The sequence below is a fragment of the Elephantulus edwardii genome, unplaced genomic scaffold (assembly GCF_000299155.1).
Source record: "Elephantulus edwardii isolate Elephantulus edwardi_28Jun2011 unplaced genomic scaffold, EleEdw1.0 scaffold00024, whole genome shotgun sequence".
Lineage (NCBI taxonomy): Eukaryota > Metazoa > Chordata > Mammalia > Macroscelidea > Macroscelididae > Elephantulus > Elephantulus edwardii.
In genome coordinates this window covers 298,159-310,256 of record NW_006399774.1, presented here as the reverse complement: position 1 = coordinate 310,256, position 12,098 = coordinate 298,159, and positions in this window count along the sequence as shown.

The window sequence follows — 12,098 nt, the reverse complement described above, 5'->3', positions numbered from 1 at the left end:
AGGCTGAGGGCATGGAGATGGGGAGGGAGATTATAAACACAGGGCTGCGTGTGTAGGTGTGTAAAATTAGAGGCAGACACTAGTACATTTCTGCTGTACATAACAATGCATTTCTGTTCCAGCAGCGGAAAGCGAGGGAGATGGTCGAACACTAGTGGTAGCAGCGTTTGTGAACATTTTTTAATTTTTTTTTAAACTGGCAAAGGTTACTGGCAGCCGCTCAAGGAAGTTCTCTGAGATAACTAAGTGGCTGAGTTGGTTTCTCTCTCGGTGGAGAGGATTCCGTTTTAAGGTTTCAGTGAGGCAGCTCTGGAGCAAAGGCGGCTACAGAGAAGCAGGCCGGCCCTTCCCACTGGTACTGGCTCTGGCTCTGCAGCTCAGCTCTGCCCTCGCTGATCAAAATCATGGTTCTTTTGTTCTGCCTGGGGCTTTCCAGCAAGCGCCCAGGTACAGAGGGGGTTTTCCTTCCTATCGTGGTTAATGCCTGCAGCTCCTTCACTAGATAGTTTGAAGAGTGAAAGGGAAGGATCTCATGGGGAATCCTCTGAAGAGGGCTGGCTGGAGAGGCCTGGGACCCTGTCACACTCATAAGGTGCTCAAGGCTGAAAGGTCCCTGCCTCTCCAAGGAGGTCCCCCTAGAAGGTGGTAGTGTCGCCAACTTACCAAAAGGCCCAAACAACCAGTTGGTGCCTACTTGTCCTGCCCCCATGTGGTGCGGAGTAGACCTAAGCATTGACTGTGCTGTTAACTGAAAGTTAGCCCTTCAAGCCTCCAAGTGGTCCTGGAGGAGGAAAGACCTGCCTATCTACTAATACAAAGATTACAGCCTGAGAGTCCCTATGAGATACATCTACCCTCAGACAGGGTCTCTCTGGGTGGGAATCAACTCAACAGCAAAGAGCTTGACAGAGGGAGCTGCCCCATCAGTCACACAGAGTGGCTGGTAGGTTTCAATCATCAGCCTTGCCGTTAGCAGTGAAGTATTGGACCATTGTGCTAGCAGGGTTCCTTCCATCAAAACAGCAATTCAAGGCCTTTACACTGCCTGGAGTCCTCATCAGGGGCTCTGATGGCGTGGACGGTTAACAGGTTTGCACTGCCAATCTAATGGTGACGCCTCTGGTGGTTTCCATTCCACTGGCTTCTCAGGAGCCAGGCTTCTCACTGCAATCTCGAAGGCATGCGGTTTGAATTCACCAGCTGCTCTGAGGAAAAATGATGAGCAGTCTTCTCCGTTGTGATTAACTGTCTCTGAAATCCCATAGGAGGAGCATCTATAAGGTCGTGCCAAGTCAACAGTACACAACAATAACATCATAATATTTTCAGTCACCTCATGGGTGTATGAAAATCAGATGATGAAACAAGAATTGATGCAGAAGCCATCTTTCATGTGATTCCAGGCTCTGAAAAATGCTGGAGAGGCACTTAGAAGTCAGTTCTATCTTGACAACAATGAGATAGAAAGAAAATCTTCATCAAAGAGGCACAGTGGGTTAAGCTTTGGGCTGCTGGCCGTAAGGTCGGAGACTAGAATCCACCAGCCACGCTGCCCTGCAGGTTGCTGTGTGTCAGCGTGGATTGATGGCAGTGACTTGCTTTTGGTTTACGACTTCGTCATATACAGGAGGGATGAAATTCCCATGACTGGCCCCTTAAAGACTGATGACTGTTGGACAGCTCACCTCCACCCCTATTTCTCATGGAAGGTTTCTGATTGTTGCCATTGAGTCGTCTCTGACTCATGATGACCTTATGCATAATAAAGCAAAGCTTTGTATCATCCAGTGTCAATTTCATGATCAGCCCAGGACAGCTAAACTCAAAATACAGAGATCAGCACTGCAGTGAAGTGAAGCTCAGGCTGGAGGAAAAGGAGGGAAAGGCAGCAGACAGCAACAGTCTCCTCGCACAGAAGCAAGCTTCTCCCCAAAGCCATCTGGTCCATATCCAGATTAGTTAGCACCACCTTCAACCAACCGAACAGCCAGGAGAAATTCTAGCAAAGCAAAAATAGCTAAAATTGCCATTGATGAAGGAGAAACTGTAAAATCTCTGCTCAGCCGTGGTTCTGGAACCTGTCAGTACCGGGTATTTTGAGAATTGGGCCTATGGCCTCACAGCACAGCATGGAATAGGAAATTCCAACTCCTTACTCCAAGTCTTTGGACAATGAGTTCAGTCATTCAAAAGTAACTTCAAAGAATTCATAAAAATTCACCAAGTTCTTCTGTAGAAATTCTTGAGTCCATTTTTTCCTCCTCTCCAAGTAGAATGAGTTTTCTTTTGTGCTTAAACTTAAAACTTGACTTTCACTCAATTACTCCAAAAACAACAGGTACTAAAGAGATATTTTAAAAGAACCTTAGCGTTTTAGGTACCTTGCAGAAAAAAAAAAACAAAACACTAAAACAAACAGGGGAAATCAGTATTTTTACACTGACGTGTCATGTATTGGCCTTCAAGATACACAAATTAGTCATGTGAATATACAGTTAGGAGTTGAATAAACAATTGAATAAACAATTCTTCCTATAAATCTATTGGCTCCCCTCAGAGCAAAATTTATACTTGAAGAGAGTACCTTTATACCTTCCCCCTACATAATATTTTAGAGGCACTCTGGTGGCCTCCTGGTAAGAAGCTGCACTGCAATCTCTAAAGCACGTGGTTTGAATGCACCAGCTGCTCTGAGGAAAAAAGATGGACAGTCTTCTCCCTTGTGATTAACTGTCTCTGAAATCCCAGAGGAGGATCATCTATAAGGTGGTTCCGACTCAACAGTACACAACAATAACATCATAACATTATCAGTCACCTCATGTGCGTATGAAAATCGGGTCATGAAGAAGAATCTATGCCTTTGAATTATGTTGTTGGTGAAGAATATTGAATGTTCCATGGTCCGCGGAGAGAGCAGACCAATCCATGCTGGAAGTGCAGCCAGACTGTCCCTGAGAAGGATGTTCACATATTTAGTGCATTATCAAGTGGGGTCAATCCCAGGGGAAAGCCAGCATGGTGGATAGAGCAGAGACTCAGCAAAAATGAAAGACCCTCAGTGAGAGGGCTTAACACAGTGATTGCAACAGTGAGCCAAAGTACAGCAGCGACTGTGAGGATAGCAGCGGGCTGGGAAGCATTCTGTTCTTTTATTGATAGGGTTACTACGACTTGACTATGCAAAGGCATTTCACTGAGTGGATCACAATAGATTATGGCTAACCCTGAGGAGAATGGGGATCCCAGAGCACTTGATTGAGTTCATGTAAAACCTACACTTAGACCAGAAAGAAATCGTCAGAACAGAGCAAGGATACACTGCATGGTTCAAAATCAGGAAAGGAGTGCATCAGGGATGCGTCCTATCTCCATACCTTTTCGATCTATATGCAGAACAGATCATTTGGGAGGCGGGGCTTTATGAGGAGGAATATGGCATCAGGATTGAAGGAAGATTTATCAACAACCTACATTATTCAGATTACACAGCCCTGCTTACTGAAAGTGAGGAGAATCTGCGACATTTGCTGCAGAAGATCAAGGACTATAATCTTTAATATGGATTGAAGCTAATTCAATGCTGATTCATTTTATAAAACGTAATGAATGGAAATAATCATATGCAACACAATGTGAATGAAGGATCGTGTGTAACACAAGGTATACGAACTTTGTCAGAAAACAAATATGAAGTAAAAATTATTTTAAAATAAAAACTCAACACATCAAGAAGAAAAATATTTTCACCACTGGGCCAATTGGGAGCATCATGACAATGGAGAAGAGATTGAAATTGTTAACAATTTCAGCCTTCTCAGATCCACAATCAACCCTCTTGGCACCAGCAGCAAAGAAATCAAAAGATGACTTTTTCTGGGGAAAGCTGCTGTCAGAGATCTCTCCCAAGTGCAAACGAGCAATGCTTTTAGCCTGAAGACTAAGGTACACCTGATTCCAGGCATGTTCTTCACAGTTACTTGCTATGCATCAGAGAGCTGGACAATGACTATAAGTTGACAGAATTAGTGCCTTTAATTAAAATTAATTAGTGCCTTTAATTAAGTTAAAAGAATTAATGCCTTGGAGTTGTGCTTCTGGAAAAGAGTGTTGAATGTACCCTAGACTGCCAAAAGAACAGGTTTATCCTAGAGAGGGTGATACCAGGATGCTCCATGGAGGCAAGGATTTTAAAGCTCTGTCTCACATAATTTGGGCATGGGACCAGGAGGGACCAGTCCCTAGAGAGGGACATCATGCTTGGAAAGGTGGAGAGACAGCACAGGAGAGGAAGACCCTGAGTGAAATGGATTGACACTGTAACTGGTACAATGGAAGTCAGTGGAGACAGTGACCCTGGCTCAGGATAGGCTCAGAGCTACTGTACATAGGTTCGCTATGAGTCACAGGCAACTTGATGGCACATAACAATAACAACTATGAGTTAGAGGCAATTGGATGGCACCTAACAATACACACACACACTCTTAGACATTTTGTTCCATGTTTGCATAATTAACACTCAATGTTCAAATCTGGATAAACAATAACAGTTCTACTTTTGCATATTTCAAAAACTGAACAATCTGAGGATGGCATAATTTCATCTCTGCATGCTTAAGTAGACATCTGTCTAATGTCTCAGAAAGAAGATAATTCTCTCTGGTGGCCTAGTGGTAAGGAGTTGCACTGGCCACCCAAAAGGTACATGGTTTGGATCCACCCACTGTTCTGTGGATTGAAGATGGACAATCTCCTCCTGTGTGATTAAGTGCCTTTGAAAACCCACTGGAGGGTCAGTTGGATTGGTCTAAACTCAACAGTGCACAACAACAATTATCAGACCAGCGACATTACATAAGTGACTGTTTAAATTGAGTTAAGCTAAAAATTTTTATCAGCTACCAGAATATATATATCCAAAGCCACAGAGAGACAAGAAAGAAAAGAAAGTCTATTAATCCTTGGATGGTACAAATAGGTACAAACAGGTATGTCAAACTGTTGACTTCTAATCAAAAGGTTAGTTTTCAAGTTCAGCCAGAGGCACCTTTGAAGAAAAGTCTGATGTTCTCCTTGCAAAAATTAAATAAATACATCAGCCATTGAAAGTCCTATGGGACACAGATCTACTCTGATGCCTGGGGGATTGCAGGAGTCAGAATCAAGTCAGTGTGTGTATGTATGTGTGTGTATGTGTGTCTGTGTGCTTATGTATGCATATAAGGCAAATGCTTTCATTTTCAGGCCATTTGAACCATTCTTAATGCTTTTTAATTAAAAAATATTTTTATGTAAATGATCTGGTCTTTATTTTTTAAGTTAAGTCAGAATTAAAAGTAATTGAAAAGTTATTTCAAGTAAAACACATACACAAATAAAAATTAATTTTTAATTAATTAAATGGGCTCAAATACAAGAGAATGGATTTGTTTAGATTTCTTTCATCTAACACCAGACACTCTCATTTGTGAAAGGATCCATGGAAGGTTAGTTTATCATTATTCTTTTCGCATAGCTTTATAGAGGCTTCTTTAAAAACTTGATTATGTGTTACTTCCTGGCATAGACTGGTGAGTGCACCCAGGGTTGCATCTGTAAATTGAAACAAGTCAAATGATACCCTCTGGTTTGTTGGGGGTTTTTTGCCAGTGCCTTCAATGCCGCTTCCACTTCCCCCTTATCACCATATATACATAGGGTCGCTATGAGTCACAAGCGACTTGACGGCACATAACAACAACAACATGGTTTAAAATTAAGAATGGAGTGCATCAGTGTCGTATTCTTTCTCCATACCTATTCAATCTGTATGCTAAGCAAATTATTCGAGAGGCTGGACTCTGTGAAGAGGAATGTGGCATCAGGATCAGAGGAAGACTCATCAATAATAACCTGCATTATACAGATGACACATCCTCACTTGCTGAAAGTGAGGAGGACTTGAAGCACTTGTTGCAGAAGATACAAGAATACAGTCTTCAATATGGATTGAATGTCAATGTCAAGAAAATAAAGATTCTTACCACTGGATAGATAGGCAACATCATAATAGATGGAGAAAAGATTGAAAAGGTCAACAACTTCATCTTAGTTGATCCACATTTAACGCCCTTGGTACCAGCAGTCAGGAAATCAGGAAATGTATTTCATTGGGAAAGTCTGCAGTTAGGGATCTCTCCAAATTATTGAGGAGTAATGATGTCAGTTTGAGGACTAAGGCATGTCTTATTCAGACCATTGTCTTTCCGGTCACCAGTTATTCATCTAAAAGCTGGACAATGAATAAGGATGACAGAAGAAGAATTGATGCCTGTAAGCTGTGACATTGAGTAAGAGCACTGAACATCCCATGGATTGTCAAAAGAACAAGCAAATATGTCTTGGAAAGGGTGCAGTCGAAGTACTCTCTGGAAGCAAAGATGGTGAGGATTTGCTGCACGTACATTGGACATGTTCTAGGAGGGCCGATTCCTTGGAGAGGGACATGATGCTAGGAAAGGTAAAAGGCTGGTGAAGGAGAGCAAGATTCCCAACCAGGTGGTTGGACAGAGTGACTGCTGCAATGGGTTCTAGTGTGTCAGGAAGTCTGAAGAAGGCACAGGATAGGATAGTGTTCAGATTTGTTGTTTACAGGCTTGCTATAGGTCATACTTGACTCTATAGCACCGAATAACATACTTCATTTGTTCATTGATATAGGAGAAAAGGATTTTTTGGAGGGGAAAGGATACCTTTACTGAGGAATATTATCTTTGTGTCTAAAATATTTTAGACAAGATAATTTGATCATCAGCCTTCCCAAACTTTCACTCATCACACTCCAAACAAGAATTAAACACAAATGTTTATATTTGCAAATGCAGGTTTCCCTACACCTTAAAGACTAGATTTCTTTAGTGATTATGCAACACCTGATTAGCTAGGCTGGGAATTTGATCAATGATCGCCTGGAGGCCCACAACTCTGAACATAAAATTCTCATCCTCAGTAATAACTCAGTGAGCCGGTACCTGTTTTCAGTGCTCAAAGTCACATGAGACAGCAAACAGCAAAGACAAACCAAAAGTGATGCTAGACTTTGTGCTCATTGTGAATATAGAAGACAGTTACTCTCTCCTGTGGGGCTCTGCTGGTGACCCACAGCATTTTCCGTCTTCTGAATGCAGCTCATCACTTCCTTGTTCTCTGAGAGTGACAGTGGCAGTGCTGATAGTACTGCATCATTACAATTGTTCTTTTGGCACCTATTTCGTCTATGTTTTCTTCCCACCCCCCAATTTTGAGCCTTTGATTGAATCAATCACTGTGATTTGGAGTCATAATTCCAAAATAACCTAAACCATAACTTGAACCAATCTCTAGAGCAATAACAGTCATGGGCACAATTCTAGAATTCTGTCTCAGCAATTAGAAAATTATAACTGGCCTTTCAAACATGATAAACAAGTGGTTTTTTAAAAAAAATGACATACATACACTTATATATTTATATGCTGAGTGTGGGTGGTTTTAGATCTTTTAAAAAACCCAACAAACCCATTCTTGTACATTTCTTTTATATTGTTGTTGTTATTGTTGATGATGATTATCTTTGAGTAGAGCATGACGCATAGTGACGTGACCCTTTGAACAAAAGGCCTGAAGCCTCTCTACAACTATCAACACTTATCAAAGTTCGTAGAGTTTCCAGAGGCATGTTGTTTAGAAAGTAGATCTTTAGTAAGGATCACTTGTCCTTGACATTTCTCAAAAGCCTAGTTTGTAGAATGCTGTCTCTTTAGATAAAACACAACTTTGCTTACTGTAAATAAAGAAGACTCAAAGTTCTTGATTATGAAGATTGAGGCCTTCACTATGGATTACACCTCAATATAAAGAAAACAAAAGTCCTGAACAACTGGACCAACCAACAACATCATGATGAATGGAGCAAAGCTTGAATCTGCCAAAGAGCTCCTCTTACTTGGCTTCATATTCAATGCCCATAGAAGTAAGAGTTAAAAGATCAAACATTGCATTGAACTAATCTGTTATAAAAGACCTCCTTAAAATGTCCCAAAAGAAAGACAGCACTTTGAGGACTAAGATGTTCCTGATTCAACAGTTAGTATTTTCCACTGCATCGTATGCTTGCAAAAGCTGGACACTGAAGGAGGAGGATCAGTGGCGAATTGAAGCCTTTGAATCATGGTGTTGGCAAAGGCTGCTGACTACACTGTGCACTGCAAAGACAACAAGCAGATCTGTCCTGTGAGAAGCAGGACCAGAATGCTTCTCAGAGGCAAGGATGGTGAGGCTTCCTGTCATGTGTTTTAGGCACGTTATCAGGAGGGAAGACCCTCAATGAACTGACTCGTGGCTGCAGCAGTGGGCTCACAGACAGCAGTGGTTCTGAGGATGGCGCGGGACTGGGCAGGTGTTCATTCTATTGTGCATGGGTTCCCAAGCATTTATGAGTCAGAACTCACCCTCGGCAGCTAACAAGGGTCAAACTTGTTTCCAGAGGAGTAAGTTGACATCCCTTCTAGCAAAGAGACATTTAGCCTTCAGTTTTTTTCACTGTCACTCAATCTAAAGAGCTGCCCACATGCCTCCTCCTGTCATCACGCAACCGGGCACTCATGAGACTGCAAGTGAAGTTACCAAGGTCAGCAGGAAACTCCATGTTGCTCAACACAGCATGGCCCCTTTACAGCACTTAGCCGGCGTGTCCTCCTTGCTGCCTTTGACAGTCTGGAAACTCTCCTGTTTTCTAGAGCTCCTTCCTCTGCTGGCTCCCGAGGCCAACACCCTCTTCGCTTGCACCTGACCTTTGGCACTCCATCTCCTGCATCACTGCCTGAAAGGGAGGTGGTTCCCATGTTCTACCCACAGCCGTTCAACCACACTCTCCCCAGTAAGTGGGTCAGGGAAGTGCACAGACATTGCATGTTTTTGTCATGATGTGAACTACATCTCTTATTGTGGTTTGTGGTGTAAAAGTGTTTGATGATCCACAGATGAGAGGATAAGCAATGCGTTTATCCACGTACAATGAGCTATTGCTCACACGTAAGGAGAAAAGGTTTGGAAAAAGGTCTGCTGATATCTGACAGATCCTGGCTGAAAGTAAAGAATACCAGAAGAATATCTATTTATGCCTTATTGATTATGCAAAGGCATTTGACTCTGTGGATCATAAAAAGCTGTGTCTGAGATTGAGAAGAATAGGAGTCCCAGACCACTTAATCATGCTCATGAGAAATCTGTACTTAGATGAGGAAGCTGTTGTGTGAACACAGGAAGGGAACACTTTGTTGTTGTTGTTGTTGTTGTTGTTGTTGTTGTTGTGTGCCATCGAGTCATTTGCTACCCATAGTGACCCTATGTACAAAAGTCTGAACCTTGCTTTATCTTGAACCAACTTCATTATCTTGGACACACCTACCCCCATTACCCCAGTCACTGAGTCAATCCATCTCATCCAGGGTGTTCCTTACTTATAATGTCCCTCCACTCTTCCAAGCATGATGTCCTTCTACAAAGACTGGTCTCTCCTGGCAATGTTCCCAAAGTATATCAGACAGAGTTTCAAAATCCTTGCCTCCAAGGAACAGCCTGGTTTCACCCTCTCCCTCTCCAGAGTAGACCTGTTTGTTCTCTTAGATATCATGGTATGTTCAATACTCTTCCCAGCACCACAACTCAAAGGCATCAATTTTTCTTCTGCCATCCTTAGTCATTGTCCAGCTCTCTGATACATAGCAAATAATTACTAAGACTATGGCCTGCATCAGGCACACTTTAGTCTCTAGACTGACATCATTGCTCTTCAGTACTCTGGAGAGGTCCCTGATAGCAGATTTTCCCAATGCAGTTCATCTTTTGATTTCCTGACTGCCCGTGCCAAGACTGTTAATCGTGGAACCAAGCAAGCTGAAGCTGTTAAGAATCTCAATCTCTTCGCCATCTATCATGATGCTGCCAATTGGCCCAGTGGTGAGAACTTTTGTTTTCTTGATGTTGAGCTTCAATCCTTATTGAAAGCTTCAGTCCTTGGCCTTCTGCAGCAAGTGCCAGAGTTGTATTCACTCTCCAAACCTGTTTAATCTGTACGCTAATCAAATTATTTGAGAAGCTGGCCTCTGTGAAGAAGAATGTGGTATTAAGATCAAAGGAAAATCCATCAATAACGTACATTTGCAGATAACACAATCTTGCTTGCTGAGAGTGAGGAGGACTTGAAGCACTTGTTGCAGAAGATCAAAGATTACAACCTTAAATATACATTGCATCTCAATGTTAAGAAAATGAAAATTCTTACCACTGGACAGATAAGCAACATCATGGCAGAGGGAGAAAAGATTAAAACTGTCAACAACTTCATCTTACATGGATCCACAATTCACACCCTTGGTACGAGCAGTCAGGAAATCAGGGATTATATTGTACTGGGAAAGTCTGCAGTCAGGGACATCTTAAAATTAATTAGGAATTAATTGAGGACTGAGGTGCTTCTGATTCAGCCCGTGGTCTTTCTGATCACTTGCTATGCATCTGAGAGATGGACAATGAATGCAGCTGACAGAAGAACTGATGCTTTTAGGCTCTGGTGCTGGAGAAGAGCACTGAACATCCTATCACTACAAAAGAACAAGCAAATATGTCTTGGAGAGGGTGCAGCCAGAGTTCTCCTTGGAGGCAAAGATGTTAAGCTTCCCTTCACCTATTTCAAATATGTTGCTAGGAGGTAATATTCCTTGGGGAAGAACATGATGCTCAGAAAAGCAGAGGATTGGTGAAGGAGAAGACCCTCAGGCAGGTAGATTGACACAGTAGCTGACTCAGTGGGCTCTGGAAGTGCGAGGATGGCACAGAATAGGAAAGGGTTCAGAATTGTTTGTAAGTCACTATGGGTTACACTTGACTCCACGACACTTAACAAGGAGAAAAGAAGTCCTAATGTGTGCCACCACAGGGATGGGCCTTGAAAACATCATTGCTGTTGTTTTTGTTTAGGTCTCATCAGTCAACATTATACCAAGCAAAAGAAGTCAATCACAAGAGCACAAATATTGTGTGATTCATTTATATGAAATAAGCAAGTATCTGTCTGGTGTTGCTTGGAAGGCAAGTCAATGGTAAGAGGCAGAAGACCCCTGTGAAGGGTGTCCTCAAGGACAGTTCAAAGAGGAGCAGTCAGGAGGCAGATCAAGCCCATGGAGAAGTACAAAAAATCGGGGCGGCCTAGCACATCTTGGGTGCCTTTAGGCCAGAGAGTGAAAGAGAGGTTACATAGACAGCTAATTTTGCAGAGTTTCCAGAGAATTTTAATATGGAATCAGGGCAGACTCCAAGAAGGTAGAGAGAAAGAGGCATGAAAGTGGACAGTAAGGACAGAGTTTGAGTATAGGAAACCTCTGACAGAGAAACCAAAGATTAGTCGTGGTTATAATAGGCAGACAGGAGAAGGAAAGGGAGAGAGTTTGCTTAGATGGCACAGAATATGTGTTAATGATGGTAGAGTCATTTGGAAAAGCAATTAATCCAAGAATCTAGACTATATGAAGGTTGTAGCATCAGGATTGAAAGAAGACTCATTAGCAACCTGCAATATTCAGATGACACCAACTTGGTAATTGAGAATGAAAATTTTTAAGCCCTTACTGATAAAGACCGAATGCTACAATTTTAATATTAAATGCCATTCAAAATACAGAGAACAAAAATTCTCACAGCTAGACTCCAACATCGTGGTAAAAGGATAAGAGTTTAAACTTGTCACAGATTTCATTCTGCTTAGATCTGAAAACAATGCCCAACCACATAGTAATCAAGAACTCCAACCATGTATTGCACTAAGCAAATCTACTGTAAAAGATCTTTATAGAGTGTAAAGAGCAAGAATGTCACTTGGAGAAATAAGGTTTACCTAACCATTGTATGTTTTTTAAATTGATATGCATGTGAAAGTTAAACAATGAACTGGTAGATGGGAGAAAAACTGATGTTTGAATTGTGATGTTGGCAAAAATATTGAATATACTCTTTTCTGAAGTACTCAGGAACAACGGTGTCTCCCTGGAGACTAAGGTGCGCCTGATACAGGCCATGGT